The sequence below is a fragment of the Scyliorhinus torazame genome, chromosome 10 (genome assembly GCF_047496885.1).
Source record: "Scyliorhinus torazame isolate Kashiwa2021f chromosome 10, sScyTor2.1, whole genome shotgun sequence".
Lineage (NCBI taxonomy): Eukaryota > Metazoa > Chordata > Chondrichthyes > Carcharhiniformes > Scyliorhinidae > Scyliorhinus > Scyliorhinus torazame.
In genome coordinates, this window is record NC_092716.1 from 259,020,801 (window position 1) to 259,041,511 (window position 20,711).

Genomic DNA, 20,711 nt, shown 5'->3' on the forward strand with positions numbered 1-20,711 from the left:
TCTTTGCTCCTTTGCTCCGATGTCTCTTCGCTCCTTCGCTCCGCTGACTCTTCGCTCCTTCGCTCCGCTGACTCTTCGCTCCTTCGCTCCGCTGTCTCTTCACTCCTTCACTCCGCTCTCTCTTCGCTCCTTCACTCCGCGTGTCTGTTCGTTCCTTCGCTCAGTTGACTCTTCGCTCCTTCACTCCGTGTGTCTCTTCGCTCCTTCACTCTGTGTGTCTCTTCGCTCCTTCACTCCGCTGTCTCTTCGCTCCTTCGCTCCGCTGTCTCTGCGCTACTTCGCTCCGTGTGTCTCTTCACTCCTTCGCTCCATGTGTCTCTTCGCTCCTTCACTCCGATGACTCTTCGCTCCTTCACTCCGCTGTCTCTTCGCTCCTTCACTCCACTGTCTCTTCGTTCCTTCGCTCCGCGTGTCTCTTCGCTCCTTCGCTCCGTGTGTCTCTTCACTCCTTCACTCCGTGTGTCTCTTCGCTCCTTCACTCCGCTGACTCTTCGCTCCTTCACTCCGCTGTCTCTTCGCTCCTTCACTCCACTGTCTCTTCGTTCCTTCGCTCCGCGTGTCTCTTCGCTCCTTCGCTCCGTGTGTCTCTTCACTCCTTCACTCCGTGTGTCTCTTCGCTCCTTCACTCCGCTGACTCTTCACTCCTTCGCTCAGCAGTCTCTTCGCTCCTTCACTCCGCTGACTCTTCGCTCCTTCACTCAGCTGTCTCTTCGCTCCTTCACTCCGTGTGTCTCTTCGCTCCTTCACTCCGCTGACTCTTCGCTCCTTCGCTCCGCTGTCTCTTCGCTCCTTCACTCCGCTGACTCTTCGCTCCTTCACTCCGCTGTCCCTTCGCTCCTTCACTCCGTGTGTCTCTTCGCTCCTTCACTCCGCTGACTCTTCGCTCCTTCGCTCCTCTGTCTCTTAGCTCCTTCACTCCGCTGACTCTTCGCTCCTTCACTCCGCTGACTCTTCGCTCCTTCACTAAGTGTGTCTCTTGGCTCCTGCACTCCGCTGACGCTTCGTTCCTTCGCTCCGTGTGTGTCTTCGCTCCTTCACTCCGCCGTCTCTTAGCTCCTTCACTCCGCTGTCTCTTCGCTCCTTCACTCCGCTGACTCTTCGCTCCTTCACTCCGTGTGTCTCTTCGCTCCTTCTCTCCGCTGACTCTTCGCTCCTTCACTCCCTGACTCTTCGCTCCTTCACTCCGCTGTCTCTTCGCTCCTTCACTCCGCTGTCTCTTCACTCCTTCACTCCGCTGACTTTGCTCCTTCACTCCGCTGACTCTTTGCTCCTTCACTCCGCTGTCTCTTCACTCCTTCACTCCGCTGTCTCTTCGCTCCGCGTGTCTCTTCGCTCCTTCACTCCGCTGTCTCTTCGCTCCTTCACTCCGCTGTCTCTTCGCTCCTTCGCTCCGCTGTCTCTTCGCTCCCTCACTCCGTGTGTCTCTTCGCTCCTTCGCTCCGCTGTCCCTTCGCTCCTTCGCTCCGCTGACTCTTCACTTCTTCGCTCCGCTGTCTCTTCGCTCCTTCGCTCCGCTGTCTCTTCGCTCCTTCGCTCCGCTGACTCGTTGCTCCTTCGCTCCGCTGACTCTTCGCTCCTTCACTCCCCTGTCTCTTCGCTCTTTCGCTCCGCTAACTCTTCGCTCCTTTGCTCCGATGTCTCTTCGCTCCTTCGCTCCGCTGACTCTTCGCTCCTTCGCTCCGCTGACTCTTCGCTCCTTCGCTCCGCTGTCTCTTCACTCCTTCCCTCCGCTCTCTCTTCGCTCCTTCACTCCGCGTGTCTTTTCGTTCCTTCGCTCAGCTGACTCTTCGCTTCTTCACTCCGTGTGTCTCTTTGCTCCTTCACTCTGTGTGTCTCTTCGCTCCTTCACTCCGCTGGCTCTTCGCTCCTTCACTCCGCTGTCTCTTCGCTCCTTCACTCCGCTGTCTCTTCGCTCCGCTCTCTCTTCGCTCCTTCACTCCGCTGTCTCTTCGCTCCTTCACTCCTCTGTCTCTTCGCTCCTTCGCTCCGCTGTCTCTTCGCTCCCTCACTCCGTGAGTCTCTTCGCTCCTTCGCTCCGCTGTCCCTTCGCTCCTTCGCTCCGCTGACTCTTCACTTCTTCGCTCCGCTGTCTCTTCGCTCCTTCGCTCCGCTGTCTCTTCGCTCCTTCGCTCCGCTGACTCTTCGCTCCTTAGCTCCGCTGACTCTTCGCTCCTTCACTCCCCTTTCTCTTCGCTCCTTCGCTCCGCTAACTCTTCGCTCCTTTGCTCCGATGTCTCTTCGCTCCTTCGCTCCGCTGACTCTTCGCTCCTTCGCTCCGCTGACTCTTCGCTCCTTCGCTCCGCTGTCTCTTCAATCCTTCACTCCGCTCTCTCTTCGCTCCTTCACTCTGCGTGTCTGTTCGTTCCTTCGCTCAGCTGACTCTTCGCTCCTTCACTCCGTGTGTTTCTTCGCTCCTTCACTCTGTGTGTCTCTTCGCTCCTTCACTCCGCTGTCTCTTCGCTCCTTCACTCCGCTGTCTCTGCGCTACTTCGCTCCGTGTGTCTCTTCACTCCTTCGCTCCATGTGTCTCTTCGCTCCTTCACTCCGATGACTCTTCGCTCCTTCACTCCGCTGTCTCTTCGCTCCTTCACTCCACTGTCTCTTCGTTCCTTCGCTCCGCGTGTCTCTTCGCTCCTTCGCTCCGTGTGTCTCTTCACTCCTTCACTCCGTGTGTCTCTTCGCTCCTTCACTCCGCTGACTCTTCACTCCTTCGCTCAGCAGTCTCTTCGCTCCTTCACTCCGCTGACTCTTCGCTCCTTCACTCCGCTGTCTCTTCGCTCCTTCACTCCGTGTGTCTCTTCGCTCCTTCACTCCGCTGACTCTTCGCTCCTTCGCTCCGCTGTCTCTTCGCTCCTTCACTCCGCTGACTCTTCGCTCCTTCACTCCGCTGTCTCTTCGCTCCTTCACTCCGTGTGTCTCTTCGCTCCTTCACTCCGCTGACTCTTCGCTCCTTCGCTCCGCTGTCTCTTCGCTCCTTCACTCCGCTGACTCTTCGCTCCTTCACTCCGCTGACTCTTCGCTCCTTCACTAAGTGTGTCTCTTGGCTCCTGCACTCCGCTGACGCTTCGTTCCTTCGCTCCGTGTGTGTCTTCGCTCCTTCACTCCGCCGTCTCTTCGCTCCTTCACTCCGCTGTCTCTTCGTTCCTTCACTCCGCTGACTCTTCGCTCCTTCACTCCGTGTGTCGCTTCGCTCCTTCTCTCCGCTGACTCTTCGCTCCTTCACTCCCTGACTCTTCGCTCCTTCACTCCGCTGTCTCTTCGCTCCTTCACTCCGCTGTCTCTTCGCTCCTTCACTCCGCTGACTCTTCGCTCCTTCACTCCACTGACTCTTCGCTCCTTCACTCCGCTGTCTCTTCACTCCTTCACTCCGCTGTCTCTTCGCTCCGCGTGTCTCTTCGCTCCTTCACTCCGCTGTCTCTTACCTCCTTCACTCCGCTGTCTCTTCGCTCCTTCACTCCGCTGTCTCTTCGCTCCTTCACTACGCTGACTCTTCGCTCCTTTGCTCCGCTGTCTCTTCGCTCCTGCACTCCGCTGACGCTTCGTTCCTTCGCTCCATGTGTGTCTTCGCTCCTTCACTCCGCAGTCTCTTCGCTCCTTCACTCCGCTGTCTCTACGCTCCTTCACTCCGCTGACTCTTCGCTCCTTCGCTCCGTGTGTCTCTTCGCTCCTTCGCTCCACTGACTCTTCGCTCCTTCACTCCCTGACACTTCGCTCCTTCACTCCGCTGTCTGTTCGCTCCCTCACTCCGTGTGTCTGTTCGCACCTTCGCTCCGCTGTCCCTTCGCTCCTTCGCTCCGCTGACTCTTCACTTCTTCGCTCCGCTGTCTCTTCGCTCCTTCGATCCGCTGTCTCTTCGCTCCTTCGGTCCGCTGACTCATCGCTCCTTCGCTCCGCTGACTCTTCGCTCCTTCACTCTGCTGTCTCTTCGCTCCTTCGCTCCGCTAATTCTTCGCTCCTTTGCTCCGATGTCTCTTCGCTCCTTCGCTCCGCTGACTCTTCGCTCCTTCGCTCCGCTGACTCTTCGCTCATTCGCTCCGCTGTCTCTTCACTCCTTCACTCCGCTCTCTCTTCGCTCCTTCACTCCGCGTGTCTGTTCGTTCCATCGCTCAGCTGACTCTTCGCTCCTTCACTCCGTGTGTCTCTTCGCTCCTTCACTCTGTGTGTCTCTTCGCTCCTTCACTCCGCTGTCTCTTCGCTCCTTCGCTCCGCTGTCTCTGCGCTACTTCACTCCGTGTGTCTTTTCACTCCTTCGCTCCATGTGTCTCTTCGCTCCTTCACTCCGCTGACTCTTCGCTCCTTCACAACGCTGTCTCTTCGCTCCTTCACTCCGCTGTCTCTTCGTTCCTTCGCTCCGCGTGTCTCTTCACTCCTTCACTCCGTGTGTCTCTTCACTCCTTCGCTCCGCTGTCTCTTCGCTCCTTCACTCCGCTGACTCTTTGCTCCTTCACTCCGCTGTCTCTTCGCTCCTTCACTCCGTGTGTCTCTTCGCTCCTTCACTCCGCTGACTCTTCGCTCCTTCGCTCCGCTGTCTCTTCGCTCCTTCACTCCGCTGACTCTTCGCTCCTTCACTCTGCTGACTCTTCGCTCCTTCACTAAGTGTGTCTCTTGGCTCCTGCACTCTGCTGACGCTTCGTTCCTTCGCTCCGTGTGTGTCTTCGCTCCTTCACTCCGCCGTCTCTTCGCTCCTTCACTCCGCTGTCTCTTCGCTCCTTCACTCCGCTGACTCTTCGCTCCTTCGCTCCGTGTGTCTCTTCGCTCCTTCGCTCCGCTGACTCTTCGCTCCTTCACTCCCTGACTCTTCGCTCCTTCACTCCGCTGTCTCTTCGCTCCTTCACTCCGCTGTCTCTTCGCTCCTTCACTCCGCTGACTCTTCGCTCCTTCACTCCGCTGACTCTTCGCTCCTTCATTCCGCTGTCTCTTCACTCCTTCACTCCGCTGTCTCTTCGCTCCGCGTCTCTCTTCGCTCCTTCACTCCGCTGTCTCTTCGCTCCTTCACTCCGCTGTCTCTTCGCTCCTTCGCTCCGCTCCCTCACCCCGTGAGTCTCTTCGCTCCTTCGCTCCGCTGTCCCTTCGCTCCTTCGCTCCGCTGAGTCTTCACTTCTTCGCTCCGCTGTCTCTTCGCTCCTTCGCTCCGCTGTCTCTTCGCTCCTTCGCTCCGCTGACACTTCGCTCCTTCGCTCCGCTGACTCTTCGCTCCTTCACTTCCCTGTCTCTTCGCTCCTTCGCTCCGCTAACTCTTTGCTCCTTTGCTCCGATGTCTCTTCGCTCCTTCGCTCCGCTGACTCTTCGCTCCTTCGCTCCGCTGACTCTTCGCTCCTTCGCTCCGCTGTCTCTTCACTCCTTCACTCCGCTCTCTCTTCGCTCCTTCACTCCGCGTGTCTGTTCGTTCCTTCGCTCAGTTGACTCTTCGCTCCTTCACTCCGTGTGTCTCTTCGCTCCTTCACTCTGTGTGTCTCTTCGCTCCTTCACTCCGCTGTCTCTTCGCTCCTTCGCTCCGCTGTCTCTGCGCTACTTCGCTCCGTGTGTCTCTTCACTCCTTCGCTCCATGTGTCTCTTCGCTCCTTCACTCCGATGACTCTTCGCTCCTTCACTCCGCTGTCTCTTCGCTCCTTCACTCCACTGTCTCTTCGTTCCTTCGCTCCGCGTGTCTCTTCGCTCCTTCGCTCCGTGTGTCTCTTCACTCCTTCACTCCGTGTGTCTCTTCGCTCCTTCACTCCGCTGACTCTTCACTCCTTCGCTCAGCAGTCTCTTCGCTCCTTCACTCCGCTGACTCTTCGCTCCTTCACTCAGCTGTCTCTTCGCTCCTTCACTCCGTGTGTCTCTTCGCTCCTTCACTCCGCTGACTCTTCGCTCCTTCGCTCCGCTGTCTCTTCGCTCCTTCACTCCGCTGACTCTTCGCTCCTTCACTCCGCTGTCCCTTCGCTCCTTCACTCCGTGTGTCTCTTCGCTCCTTCACTCCGCTGACTCTTCGCTCCTTCGCTCCTCTGTCTCTTCGCTCCTTCACTCCGCTGACTCTTCGCTCCTTCACTCCGCTGACTCTTCGCTCCTTCACTAAGTGTGTCTCTTGGCTCCTGCACTCCGCTGACGCTTCGTTCCTTCGCTCCGTGTGTGTCTTCGCTCCTTCACTCCGCCGTCTCTTAGCTCCTTCACTCCGCTGTCTCTTCGCTCCTTCTCTCCGCTGACTCTTCGCTCCTTCACTCCCTGACTCTTCGCTCCTTCACTCCGCTGTCTCTTCGCTCCTTCACTCCGCTGTCTCTTCACTCCTTCACTCCGCTGACTTTGCTCCTTCACTCCGCTGACTCTTTGCTCCTTCACTCCGCTGTCTCTTCACTCCTTCACTCCGCTGTCTCTTCGCTCCGCGTGTCTCTTCGCTCCTTCACTCCGCTGTCTCTTCGCTCCTTCACTCCGCTGTCTCTTCGCTCCTTCGCTCCGCTGTCTCTTCGCTCCCTCACTCCGTGTGTCTCTTCGCTCCTTCGCTCCGCTGTCCCTTCGCTCCTTCGCTCCGCTGACTCTTCACTTCTTCGCTCCGCTGTCTCTTCGCTCCTTCGCTCCGCTGTCTCTTCGCTCCTTCGCTCCGCTGACTCTTTGCTCCTTCGCTCCGCTGACTCTTCGCTCCTTCACTCCCCTGTCTCTTCGCTCTTTCGCTCCGCTAACTCTTCGCTCCTTTGCTCCGATGTCTCTTCGCTCCTTCGCTCCGCTGACTCTTCGCTCCTTCGCTCCGCTGACTCTTCGCTCCTTCGCTCCGCTGTCTCTTCACTCCTTCCCTCCCCTCTCTCTTCGCTCCTTCACTCCGCGTGTCTTTTCGTTCCTTCGCTCAGCTGACTCTTCGCTTCTTCACTCCGTGTGTCTCTTCGCTCCTTCACTCTGTGTGTCTCTTCGCTCCTTCACTCCGCTGGCTCTTCGCTCCTTCACTCCGCTGTCTCTTCGCTCCTTCACTCCGCTGTCTCTTCGCTCCGCTCTCTCTTCGCTCCTTCACTCCGCTGTCTCTTTGCTCCTTCACTCCTCTGTCTCTTCGCTCCTTCGCTCCGCTGTCTCTTCGCTCCCTCACTCCGTGAGTCTCTTCGCTCCTTCGCTCCGCTGTCCCTTCGCTCCTTCGCTCCGCTGACTCTTCACTTCTTCGCTCCGCTGTCTCTTCGCTCCTTCGCTCCGCTGTCTCTTCGCTCCTTCGCTCCGCTGACTCTTCGCTCCTTAGCTCCGCTGACTCTTCGCTCCTTCACTCCCCTTTCTCTTCGCTCCTTCGCTCCGCTAACTCTTCGCTCCTTTGCTCCGATGTCTCTTCGCTCCTTCGCTCCGCTGACTCTTCGCTCCTTCGCTCCGCTGACTCTTCGCTCCTTCGCTCCGCTGTCTCTTCAATCCTTCACTCCGCTCTCTCTTCGCTCCTTCACTCTGCGTGTCTGTTCGTTCCTTCGCTCAGCTGACTCTTCGCTCCTTCACTCCGTGTGTTTCTTCGCTCCTTCACTCTGTGTGTCTCTTCGCTCCTTCACTCCGCTGTCTCTTCGCTCCTTCACTCCGCTGTCTCTGCGCTACTTCGCTCCGTGTGTCTCTTCACTCCTTCGCTCCATGTGTCTCTTCGCTCCTTCACTCCGATGACTCTTCGCTCCTTCACTCCGCTGTCTCTTCGCTCCTTCACTCCACTGTCTCTTCGTTCCTTCGCTCCGCGTGTCTCTTCGCTCCTTCGCTCCGTGTGTCTCTTCACTCCTTCACTCCGTGTGTCTCTTCGCTCCTTCACTCCGCTGACTCTTCACTCCTTCGCTCAGCAGTCTCTTCGCTCCTTCACTCCGCTGACTCTTCGCTCCTTCACTCCGCTGTCTCTTCGCTCCTTCACTCCGTGTGTCTCTTCGCTCCTTCACTCCGCTGACTCTTCGCTCCTTCGCTCCGCTGTCTCTTCGCTCCTTCACTCCGCTGACTCTTCGCTCCTTCACTCCGCTGTCTCTTCGCTCCTTCACTCCGTGTGTCTCTTCGCTCCTTCACTCCGCTGCCTCTTCGCTCCTTCGCTCCGCTGTCTCTTCGCTCCTTCACTCCGCTGACTCTTCGCTCCTTCACTCCGCTGACTCTTCGCTCCTTCACTAAGTGTGTCTCTTGGCTCCTGCACTCCGCTGACGCTTCGTTCCTTCGCTCCGTGTGTGTCTTCGCTCCTTCACTCCGCCGTCTCTTCGCTCCTTCACTCCGCTGTCTCTTCGTTCCTTCACTCCGCTAACTCTTCGCTCCTTCACTCCGTGTGTCGCTTCGCTCCTTCTCTCCGCTGACTCTTCGCTCCTTCACTCCCTGACTCTTCGCTCCTTCACTCCGCTGTCTCTTCGCTCCTTCACTCCGCTGTCTCTTCGCTCCTTCACTCCGCTGACTCTTCGCTCCTTCACTCCACTGACTCTTCGCTCCTTCACTCCGCTGTCTCTTCACTCCTTCACTCCGCTGTCTCTTCGCTCCGCGTGTCTCTTCGCTCCTTCACTCCGCTGTCTCTTCGCTCCTTCACTCCGCTGTCTCTTCGCTCCTTCGCTCCGCTGTCTCTTCGCTCCCTCACTCCGTGTGTCTGTTCGCTCCTTCGCTCCGCTGTCCCTTCGCTCCTTCGCTCCGCTGACTCTTCACTTCTTCGCTCCGCTGTCTCTTCGCTCCTTCGCTCCGCTGTCTCTTCGCTCCTTCGCTCCGCTGACTCTTCGCTCCTTCGCTCCGCTGACTCTTCGCTCCTTCACTCCCCTGTCTCTTCGCTCCTTCGCTCCGCTAACTCTTCGCTCCTTTGCTCCGATGTCTCTTCGCTCCTTCGCTCCGCTGACTCTTCGCTCCTTCGCTCCGCTGACTCTTCGCTCCTTCGCTCCGCTGTCTCTTCACTCCTTCCCTCCGCTCTCTCTTCGCTCCTTCACTCCGCGTGTCTTTTCGTTCCTTCGCTCAGCTGACTCTTCGCTTCTTCACTCCGTGTGTCTCTTCGCTCCTTCACTCTGTGTGTCTCTTCGCTCCTTCACTCCGCTGGCTCTTCGCTCCTTCACTCCGCTGTCTCTTCGCTCCTTCACTCCGCTGTCTCTTCGCTCCGCTCTCTCTTCGCTCCTTCACTCCGCTGTCTCTTCGCTCCTTCACTCCTCTGTCTCTTCGCTCCTTCGCTCCGCTGTCTCTTCGCTCCCTCACTCCGTGAGTCTCTTCGCTCCTTCGCTCCGCTGTCCCTTCGCTCCTTCGCTCCGCTGACTCTTCACTTCTTTGCTCCGCTGTCTCTTCGCTCCTTCGCTCCGCTGTCTCTTCGCTCCTTCGCTCCGCTGACTCTTCGCTCCTTAGCTCCGCTGACTCTTCGCTCCTTCACTCCCCTTTCTCTTCGCTCCTTCGCTCCGCTAACTCTTCGCTCCTTTGCTCCGATGTCTCTTCGCTCCTTCGCTCCGCTGACTCTTCGCTCCTTCGCTCCGCTGACTCTTCGCTCCTTCGCTCCGCTGTCTCTTCAATCCTTCACTCCGCTCTCTCTTCGCTCCTTCACTCTGCGTGTCTGTTCGTTCCTTCGCTCAGCTGACTCTTCGCTCCTTCACTCCGTGTGTTTCTTCGCTCCTTCACTCTGTGTGTCTCTTCGCTCCTTCACTCCGCTGTCTCTTCGCTCCTTCACTCCGCTGTCTCTGCGCTACTTCGCTCCGTGTGTCTCTTCACTCCTTCGCTCCATGTGTCTCTTCGCTCCTTCACTCCGATGACTCTTCGCTCCTTCACTCCGCTGTCTCTTCGCTCCTTCACTCCACTGTCTCTTCGTTCCTTCGCTCCGCGTGTCTCTTCGCTCCTTCGCTCCGTGTGTCTCTTCACTCCTTCACTCCGTGTGTCTCTTCGCTCCTTCACTCCGCTGACTCTTCACTCCTTCGCTCAGCAGTCTCTTCGCTCCTTCACTCCGCTGACTCTTCGCTCCTTCACTCCGCTGTCTCTTCACTCCTTCACTCCGTGTGTCTCTTCGCTCCTTCACTCCGCTGACTCTTCGCTCCTTCGCTCCGCTGTCTCTTCGCTCCTTCACTCCGCTGACTCTTCGCTCCTTCACTCCGCTGTCTCTTCGCTCCTTCACTCCGTGTGTCTCTTCGCTCCTTCACTCCGCTGACTCTTCGCTCCTTCGCTCCGCTGTCTCTTCGCTCCTTCACTCCGCTGACTCTTCGCTCCTTCACTCCGCTGACTCTTCGCTCCTTCACTAAGTGTGTCTCTTGGCTCCTGCACTCCGCTGACGCTTCGTTCCTTCGCTCCGTGTGTGTCTTCGCTCCTTCACTCCGCCGTCTCTTCGCTCCTTCACTCCGCTGTCTCTTCGTTCCTTCACTCCGCTGACTCTTCGCTCCTTCACTCCGTGTGTCGCTTCGCTCCTTCTCTCCGCTGACTCTTCGCTCCTTCACTCCCTGACTCTTCGCTCCTTCACTCCGCTGTCTCTTCGCTCCTTCACTCCGCTGTCTCTTCGCTCCTTCACTCCGCTGACTCTTCGCTCCTTCACTCCACTGACTCTTCGCTCCTTCACTCCGCTGTCTCTTCACTCCTTCACTCCGCTGTCTCTTCGCTCCGCTGTCTCTTCGCTCCTTCACTCCGCTGACTCTTCGCTCCTTCACTCCGCTGTCTCTTCGCTCCTTCACTCCGTGTGTCTCTTCGCTCCTTCACTCCGCTGCCTCTTCGCTCCTTCGCTCCGCTGTCTCTTCGCTCCTTCACTCCGCTGACTCTTCGCTCCTTCACTCCGCTGACTCTTCGCTCCTTCACTAAGTGTGTCTCTTGGCTCCTGCACTCCGCTGACGCTTCGTTCCTTCGCTCCGTGTGTGTCTTCGCTCCTTCACTCCGCCGTCTCTTCGCTCCTTCACTCCGCTGTCTCTTCGTTCCTTCACTCCGCTAACTCTTCGCTCCTTCACTCCGTGTGTCGCTTCGCTCCTTCTCTCCGCTGACTCTTCGCTCCTTCACTCCCTGACTCTTCGCTCCTTCACTCCGCTGTCTCTTCGCTCCTTCACTCCGCTGTCTCTTCGCTCCTTCACTCCGCTGACTCTTCGCTCCTTCACTCCACTGACTCTTCGCTCCTTCACTCCGCTGTCTCTTCACTCCTTCACTCCGCTGTCTCTTCGCTCCGCGTGTCTCTTCGCTCCTTCACTCCGCTGTCTCTTCGCTCCTTCACTCCGCTGTCTCTTCGCTCCTTCGCTCCGCTGTCTCTTCGCTCCCTCACTCCGTGTGTCTGTTCGCTCCTTCGCTCCGCTGTCCCTTCGCTCCTTCGCTCCGCTGACTCTTCACTTCTTCGCTCCGCTGTCTCTTCGCTCCTTCGCTCCGCTGTCTCTTCGCTCCTTCGCTCCGCTGACTCTTCGCTCCTTCGCTCCGCTGACTCTTCGCTCCTTCACTCCCCTGTCTCTTCGCTCCTTCGCTCCGCTAACTCTTCGCTCCTTTGCTCCGATGTCTCTTCGCTCCTTCGCTCCGCTGACTCTTCGCTCCTTCGCTCCGCTGACTCTTCGCTCCTTCGCTCCGCTGTCTCTTCACTCCTTCCCTCCGCTCTCTCTTCGCTCCTTCACTCCGCGTGTCTTTTCGTTCCTTCGCTCAGCTGACTCTTCGCTTCTTCACTCCGTGTGTCTCTTCGCTCCTTCACTCTGTGTGTCTCTTCGCTCCTTCACTCCGCTGGCTCTTCGCTCCTTCACTCCGCTGTCTCTTCGCTCCTTCACTCCGCTGTCTCTTCGCTCCGCTCTCTCTTCGCTCCTTCACTCCGCTGTCTCTTCGCTCCTTCACTCCTCTGTCTCTTCGCTCCTTCGCTCCGCTGTCTCTTCGCTCCCTCACTCCGTGAGTCTCTTCGCTCCTTCGCTCCGCTGTCCCTTCGCTCCTTCGCTCCGCTGACTCTTCACTTCTTTGCTCCGCTGTCTCTTCGCTCCTTCGCTCCGCTGTCTCTTCGCTCCTTCGCTCCGCTGACTCTTCGCTCCTTAGCTCCGCTGACTCTTCGCTCCTTCACTCCCCTTTCTCTTCGCTCCTTCGCTCCGCTAACTCTTCGCTCCTTTGCTCCGATGTCTCTTCGCTCCTTCGCTCCGCTGACTCTTCGCTCCTTCGCTCCGCTGACTCTTCGCTCCTTCGCTCCGCTGTCTCTTCAATCCTTCACTCCGCTCTCTCTTCGCTCCTTCACTCTGCGTGTCTGTTCGTTCCTTCGCTCAGCTGACTCTTCGCTCCTTCACTCCGTGTGTTTCTTCGCTCCTTCACTCTGTGTGTCTCTTCGCTCCTTCACTCCGCTGTCTCTTCGCTCCTTCACTCCGCTGTCTCTGCGCTACTTCGCTCCGTGTGTCTCTTCACTCCTTCGCTCCATGTGTCTCTTCGCTCCTTCACTCCGATGACTCTTCGCTCCTTCACTCCGCTGTCTCTTCGCTCCTTCACTCCACTGTCTCTTCGTTCCTTCGCTCCGCGTGTCTCTTCGCTCCTTCGCTCCGTGTGTCTCTTCACTCCTTCACTCCGTGTGTCTCTTCGCTCCTTCACTCCGCTGACTCTTCACTCCTTCGCTCAGCAGTCTCTTCGCTCCTTCACTCCGCTGACTCTTCGCTCCTTCACTCCGCTGTCTCTTCACTCCTTCACTCCGTGTGTCTCTTCGCTCCTTCACTCCGCTGACTCTTCGCTCCTTCGCTCCGCTGTCTCTTCGCTCCTTCACTCCGCTGACTCTTCGCTCCTTCACTCCGCTGTCTCTTCGCTCCTTCACTCCGTGTGTCTCTTCGCTCCTTCACTCCGCTGACTCTTCGCTCCTTCGCTCCGCTGTCTCTTCGCTCCTTCACTCCGCTGACTCTTCGCTCCTTCACTCCGCTGACTCTTCGCTCCTTCACTAAGTGTGTCTCTTGGCTCCTGCACTCCGCTGACGCTTCGTTCCTTCGCTCCGTGTGTGTCTTCGCTCCTTCACTCCGCCGTCTCTTCGCTCCTTCACTCCGCTGTCTCTTCGTTCCTTCACTCCGCTGACTCTTCGCTCCTTCACTCCGTGTGTCGCTTCGCTCCTTCTCTCCGCTGACTCTTCGCTCCTTCACTCCCTGACTCTTCGCTCCTTCACTCCGCTGTCTCTTCGCTCCTTCACTCCGCTGTCTCTTCGCTCCTTCACTCCGCTGACTCTTCGCTCCTTCACTCCACTGACTCTTCGCTCCTTCACTCCGCTGTCTCTTCACTCCTTCACTCCGCTGTCTCTTCGCTCCGCGTGTCTCTTCGCTCCTTCACTCCGCTGTCTCTTCGCTCCTTCACTCCGCTGTCTCTTCGCTCCTTCGCTCCGCTGTCTCTTCGCTCCCTCACTCCGTGTGTCTGTTCGCTCCTTCGCTCCGCTGTCCCTTCGCTCCTTCGCTCCGCTGACTCTTCACTTCTTCGCTCCGCTGTCTCTTCGCTCCTTCGCTCCGCTGTCTCTTCGCTCCTTCGCTCCGCTGACTCTTCGCTCCTTCGCTCCGCTGACTCTTCGCTCCTTCACTCCCCTGTCTCTTCGCTCCTTCGCTCCGTTAACTCTTCGCTCCTTTGCTCCGATGTCTCTTCGCTCCTTCGCTCCACTGACTCTTCGCTCCTGCGCTCCGCTGACTCTTCGCTCCTTCGCTCCGCTGTCTCTTCACTCCTTCCCTCCGCTCTCTCTTCGCTCCTTCACTCCGCGTGTCTGTTCGTTCCTTCGCTCAGCTGACTCTTCGCTCCTTCACTCCGTGTGTCTCTTCGCTCCTTCACTCTGTGTGTCTCTTCGCTCCTTCACTCCGCTGTCTCTTCGCTCCTTCGCTCCGCTGTCTCTGCGCTACTTCGCTCCTTGTGCCTCTTCACTCCTTCGCTCCATGTGTCTCTTCGCTCCCTCACTCCGCTGACTCTTCGCTCCTTCACTCCGCTGTCTCTTCGCTCCTTCACTCCGCTGTCTCTTCGTCCCTTCGCTCCGCGTGTCTCTTCGCTCCGTGTGTCTCTTCGCTCCTTCACTCCATGTGTCTCTTCGCTCCTTCACTCCGCTGACTCTTCACTCCTTCGCTCCTCTGTCTCTTCGCTCCTTCACTTCGCTGACTCTTCGCTCCTTCACTCAGCTGTGTCTTCGCTCCTTCACTCCGTGTGTCTCTTCGCTCCTTCACTCCGCTGACTCTTCGCTCCTTCGCTCCGCTGTCTCTTCGCTCCTTCACTCCGCTGACTCTTCGCTCCTTCACTCTGCTGACTCTTCGTTCCTTCACTAAGTGTGTCTCTTCGCTCCTTCGCTCCGCTGACTCTTCGCTCCTTCGCTCCGTGTGTCTCTTCGTTCCTTCGCTCTGCTGTCTCTTCGCTCCTTCGCTCCGCTGACTCTTCGTTCCTTCACTCCGCTGTCTCTTCGCTCCTTCACTCCACTGTCTCTTCGCTCCTTCGCTCCGTGAGTCTCTTCGCTCCTTCGCTACGCTGTCTCTTCGCTCCTTCACTATGCTGACTCTTCGCTCCTTTGCTACGCTGTCTCTTCGCTCCTGCACTCCGCTGACGCTTCGTTCCTTCACCCCGTGTGTGTCTTCGCTCCTTCACTCCGCATTCTCTTCACTCGTTCACTCCGCTGTCTCTTCGCTCCTTCACTCCGTGTGTCTCCTCACTCCTTCGCTCCGCTGACTCTTCGCTCCTTCGCTCCGCTGTCTCTTCGCTCCTTCGCTCCGCTGACTCTTCGTTCCTTCGCTCCGCTGTCTCTTCGCTCCCTAACTCCACTGTCTCTTCGCTCCTTCGCTCCGTGTGTCTCTTCGCTCCTTCACTCCGCTGTCTCTTCGCTCCTTCACTACGCTGACTCTTCGCTCCTTTGCTACGCTGTCTCTTCGCTCCTGCACTCCGCTGACGCTTCGTTCCTTTGCTCCGTGTGTGTCTTCGCTCCTTCACTCCGCAGTCTCTTCGCTCCTTCACTCCGCTGTCTCTTCGCTCCTTCACTCCGCTGTCTCTTCGCTCCTTCACTCCCTGACTCTTCGCTCCTTCACTCCGCTGTCTCTTCGCTCCTTCACTCTGCTGTCTCCTCGCTCCTTCGCTCCGCTGACTCTTCGCTCCTTCACTCCCTGACTCTTCGCTCCTTCACTCCGCTGTCTCTTCGCTCCTTCACTCTGCTGTCTCTTCGCTCCTTCACTCCGCTGACTCTTCGCTCCTTCACTCTGCTGACTCTCCGCTCCTTAACTCCGCAGTCTCTTCACTCCGCTGTCTCTTCGCTCCGCGTGTCTCTTCGCTCCTTCACTCCGCTGTCTCTTCGCTCCTTCACTCCGCTGTCTCTACGCTCCTTCGCCCCGCTGTCTCTTCGCTCCCTCACTCCGTGTGTCTCTTCGCTCCTTCGCTCCGCTGTCCCTTCGCTCCATCGCTCCGCTGACTCTTCACTTCTTCGCTCCGCTGTCTCTTCGCTCCTTCGCTCCGCTGTCTCTTCGCTCCTTCGCTCCGCTGAGTCTTCGCTCCTTCGCTCCACTGACTCTTCGCTCCTTCACTCCGCTGTCTCTTCGCTCCTTCACTCCGCTGTCTCTTCGCTCCTTCACTACACTGTCTCTTCGCTCCTTCGCTCCGTGTGTCTCTTCGCTCCATCACTCCGCTGTCTCTTCGCTCCTTCGCTCCGCTGTCTGTTCGCTCCTCTCCGCTGTCTATTCACTCCTTCGCTCCGCTGACTCTTCGAACCTTCGCTCCGCTGTCTCTTCGCTCCTTCGCTCCGCTGACTCTTCGCTCCTTCGCACCGCTGACTCTTCGCTAATTCGCTCCGCTGTCTCTTCACTCCTTCACTCCGCTGTCCCTTCGCTCCTTCACTCCGCGTGTCTCTTCGTTCCTTCGCTCCGCTGACTCTTCGCTCCTTCACTCCGTGTGTCTCTTCGCTCCTTCACTCCGCTGTCTCTTCGCTCCTTCGCTCCTCTGCCTCTTTGCTCCTTCTCTCCGTGTGTCTCTTCGCTCCATCACTCCGCTGACTCTTCGCTCCTTCACTTCACTGTCTCTTCGCTCCTTCACTCCGCTGTCTCTTCGTTCCTTCGCTCCACGTGTCTCTTCGCTCCTTCGCTCCGTGTGTCTCTTCGCTCCTTCGCTCCGTGTGTCTCTTCGCTACTTCACTCCGTGCGTCTCTTCGCTCCTTCACTCCGCTGTCTCTTCGCTCCTTCGCTCCTCTGTCTCTTTGCTCCTTCTCTCCGTGTGTCTCTTCGCTCCATCACTCCACTGTCTCTTCGCTCCTTCACTCCGCTGTCTCTTCGCTCCTTCGCTCCGCATGTCTCTTCGCTCCTTCGCTCCGTGTGTCTCTTCACTCCTTCGCTCTGCTGTCTCTTCGCTCCTTCGCTCCGCTGACTCTTCATTCCTTCACTCCGCTGTCTCTTCGCTCCTTCACTCCACTGTCTCTTCGCTCCTTCGCTCCGTGAGTCTCTTCGCTCCTTCACTCCGCTGTCTCTTCGCTCCTTCACTATGCTGACTCTTCGCTCCTTTGCTACGCTGTCACTTCGCTCCTGCACTCCGCTGACGCTTCGTTCCTTCGCTCCGTGTGTGTCTTCGCTCCTTCACTCCGCAGTCTCTTCGCTCCTTCACTCCGCTGTCTCTTCGCTCCTTCACTCCGCTGACTCTTCGCTCCTTCGCTCCGTCTGTCTCTTCGCTCCTTCGCTCCGCTGACCCTTCGCTCCTTCGCTCCGCTGACTCTTCACTTCTTCGCTCCGCTGTCTCTTCGCTCCTTCGCTCCGCTGTCTCTTCGCTCCTTCGCTCCGCTGACTCTTCGCTCCTTCGCTCCGCTGACTCTTCGCTCCTTCACTCCCCTGTCTCTTCGCTCCTTCGCTCCGTTAACTCTTCGCTCCTTTGCTCCGATGTCTCTTCGCTCCTTCGCTCCACTGACTCTTCGCTCCTGCGCTCCGCTGACTCTTCGCTCCTTCGCTCCGCTGTCTCTTCACTCCTTCCCTCCGCTCTCTCTTCGCTCCTTCACTCCGCGTGTCTGTTCGTTCCTTCGCTCAGCTGACTCTTCGCTCCTTCACTCCGTGTGTCTCTTCGCTCCTTCACTCTGTGTGTCTCTTCGCTCCTTCACTCCGCTGTCTCTTCGCTCCTTCGCTCCGCTGTCTCTGCGCTACTTCGCTCCTTGTGCCTCTTCACTCCTTCGCTCCATGTGTCTCTTCGCTCCCTCACTCCGCTGACTCTTCGCTCCTTCACTCCGCTGTCTCTTCGCTCCTTCACTCCGCTGTCTCTTCGTCCCTTCGCTCCGCGTGTCTCTTCGCTCCGTGTGTCTCTTCGCTCCTTCACTCCGTGTGTCTCTTCGCTCCTTCACTCCGCTGACTCTTCACTCCTTCGCTCCTCTGTCTCTTCGCTCCTTCACTTCGCTGACTCTTCGCTCCTTCACTCAGCTGTGTCTTCGCTCCTTCACTCCGTGTGTCTCTTCGCTCCTTCACTCCGCTGACTCTTCGCTCCTTCGCTCCGCTGTCTCTTCGCTCCTTCACTCCGCTGACTCTTCGCTCCTTCACTCTGCTGACTCTTCGTTCCTTCACTAAGTGTGTCTCTTCGCTCCTTCGCTCCGCTGACTCTTCGCTCCTTCGCTCCGTGTGTCTCTTCGTTCCTTCGCTCTGCTGTCTCTTCGCTCCTTCGCTCCGCTGACTCTTCGTTCCTTCACTCCGCTGTCTCTTCGCTCCTTCACTCCACTGTCTCTTCGCTCCTTCGCTCCGTGAGTCTCTTCGCTCCTTCGCTACGCTGTCTCTTCGCTCCTTCACTATGCTGACTCTTCGCTCCTTTGCTACGCTGTCTCTTCGCTCCTGCACTCCGCTGACGCTTCGTTCCTTCACCCCGTGTGTGTCTTCGCTCCTTCACTCCGCATTCTCTTCACTCGTTCACTCCGCTGTCTCTTCGCTCCTTCACTCCGTGTGTCTCCTCACTCCTTCGCTCCGCTGACTCTTCGCTCCTTCGCTCCGCTGTCTCTTCGCTCCTTCGCTCCGCTGACTCTTCGTTCCTTCGCTCCGCTGTCTCTTCGCTCCCTAACTCCACTGTCTCTTCGCTCCTTCGCTCCGTGTGTCTCTTCGCTCCTTCACTCCGCTGTCTCTTCGCTCCTTCACTACGCTGACTCTTCGCTCCTTTGCTACGCTGTCTCTTCGCTCCTGCACTCCGCTGACGCTTCGTTCCTTTGCTCCGTGTGTGTCTTCGCTCCTTCACTCCGCAGTCTCTTCGCTCCTTCACTCCGCTGTCTCTTCGCTCCTTCACTCCGCTGTCTCTTCGCTCCTTCACTCCCTGACTCTTCGCTCCTTCACTCCGCTGTCTCTTCGCTCCTTCACTCTGCTGTCTCCTCGCTCCTTCGCTCCGCTGACTCTTCGCTCCTTCACTCCCTGACTCTTCGCTCCTTCACTCCGCTGTCTCTTCGCTCCTTCACTCTGCTGTCTCTTCGCTCCTTCACTCCGCTGACTCTTCGCTCCTTCACTCTGCTGACTCTCCGCTCCTTAACTCCGCAGTCTCTTCACTCCGCTGTCTCTTCGCTCCGCGTGTCTCTTCGCTCCTTCACTCCGCTGTCTCTTCGCTCCTTCACTCCGCTGTCTCTACGCTCCTTCGCCCCGCTGTCTCTTCGCTCCCTCACTCCGTGTGTCTCTTCGCTCCTTCGCTCCGCTGTCCCTTCGCTCCATCGCTCCGCTGACTCTTCACTTCTTCGCTCCGCTGTCTCTTCGCTCCTTCGCTCCGCTGTCTCTTCGCTCCTTCGCTCCGCTGAGTCTTCGCTCCTTCGCTCCACTGACTCTTCGCTCCTTCACTCCGCTGTCTCTTCGCTCCTTCACTCCGCTGTCTCTTCGCTCCTTCACTACACTGTCTCTTCGCTCCTTCGCTCCGTGTGTCTCTTCGCTCCATCACTCCGCTGTCTCTTCGCTCCTTCGCTCCGCTGTCTGTTCGCTCCTCTCCGCTGTCTATTCACTCCTTCGCTCCGCTGACTCTTCGAACCTTCGCTCCGCTGTCTCTTCGCTCCTTCGCTCCGCTGACTCTTCGCTCCTTCGCACCGCTGACTCTTCGCTAATTCGCTCCGCTGTCTCTTCACTCCTTCACTCCGCTGTCTCTTCGCTCCTTCACTCCGCGTGTCTCTTCGTTCCTTCGCTCCGCTGACTCTTCGCTCCTTCACTCCGTGTGTCTCTTCGCTCCTTCACTCCGCTGTCTCTTCGCTCCTTCGCTCCTCTGCCTCTTTGCTCCTTCTCTCCGTGTGTCTCTTCGCTCCATCACTCCGCTGACTCTTCGCTCCTTCACTTCACTGTCTCTTCGCTCCTTCACTCCGCTGTCTCTTCGTTCCTTCGCTCCACGTGTCTCTTCGCTCCTTCGCTCCGTGTGTCTCTTCGCTCCTTCGCTCCGTGTGTCTCTTCGCTACTTCACTCCGTGCGTCTCTTCGCTCCTTCACTCCGCTGTCTCTTCGCTCCTTCGCTCCTCTGTCTCTTTGCTCCTTCTCTCCGTGTGTCTCTTCGCTCCATCACTCCACTGTCTCTTCGCTCCTTCACTCCGCTGTCTCTTCGCTCCTTCGCTCCGCATGTCTCTTCGCTCCTTCGCTCCGTGTGTCTCTTCACTCCTTCGCTCTGCTGTCTCTTCGCTCCTTCGCTCCGCTGACTCTTCATTCCTTCACTCCGCTGTCTCTTCGCTCCTTCACTCCACTGTCTCTTCGCTCCTTCGCTCCGTGAGTCTCTTCGCTCCTTCACTCCGCTGTCTCTTCGCTCCTTCACTATGCTGACTCTTCGCTCCTTTGCTACGCTGTCACTTCGCTCCTGCACTCCGCTGACGCTTCGTTCCTTCGCTCCGTGTGTGTCTTCGCTCCTTCACTCCGCAGTCTCTTCGCTCCTTCACTCCGCTGTCTCTTCGCTCCTTCACTCCGCTGACTCTTCGCTCCTTCGCTCCGTCTGTCTCTTCGCTCCTTCGCTCCGCTGACTCTTCGCTCCTTCACTCCCTGACTCTTCGCTCCTTCACTCCGCTGTCTCTTCGCTCCTTCACTCCGCTATCTCTTCGCTCCTTCACTCAGCTGACTCTTCGCTCCTTCACTCCGCTGACTCTTCGCTCCTTCACTCCGCTGTCTCTTCGCTCCCTCACTCCGCTGTCTCTTCACTCCTTCACTCTGCTGTCTCTTCGCTCCGCGTGTCTCTTCGCTCCTTCACTCCGCTGTCTCTTCGCTCCTTCACTCCGCTGTCTCTTCGCTCCTTCGCTCCGCTGTCTGTTTGCTCCCTCACTCCGTGTGTCTCTTCGCTCCTTCGCTCCGCTGTCTCTTCGCTCCTTCGCTCCGCTGACTCTTCGCTCCTTCGCTCCGCTGACTCTTCGCTCCTTCACTCCGCTGCTCTTCGCTCCTTCGCTCCGCTAACTCTTCGCTCCTTTGCTCCGATGTCTCTTCGCTCCTTTGCTCCGCTGACTCTTCGCTCCTTCGCTCCGCTGACTCTTCGCTCCTTTGCTCCGCTGTCTCTTCACTCCTTCACTCCGTTCTCTCTTAGCTCCTTCACTCCGCGTGTCTGTTCGCTCCTTCGCTCAGCTGACTCTTCGCTCCTTCACTCCGTGTGTCTCTTCGCTCCATCACTCTGTGTGTCTCGTCGCTCCTTCACTCCGCTGTCTCTTCGCTCCTTCGCTCCGCTGTCTCTGCGCTACTTCGCTCCCTGTGTCTCTTCACTCCTTCACTCCATGTGTCTCTTCGCTCCTTCACTCCGCTGACTCTTCGCTCCTTCACTCCGCTGTCTCTTCGCTCCTTTACTCCGCTGTCTCTTCATTCCTTCGCTCCGCGTGTCTCTTCGCTCCTTCGCTCCGTGTGTCTCTTCACTCCTTCACTCCGTGTGTCTCTTCGCTCCTTCACTCCGCTGACTCTTCACTCCTTCGCTCCGCTGTCTCTTCGCTCCTTCACTCCGCTGACTCTTCGCTCCTTCACTCCGCTGTCTCTTCGCTCC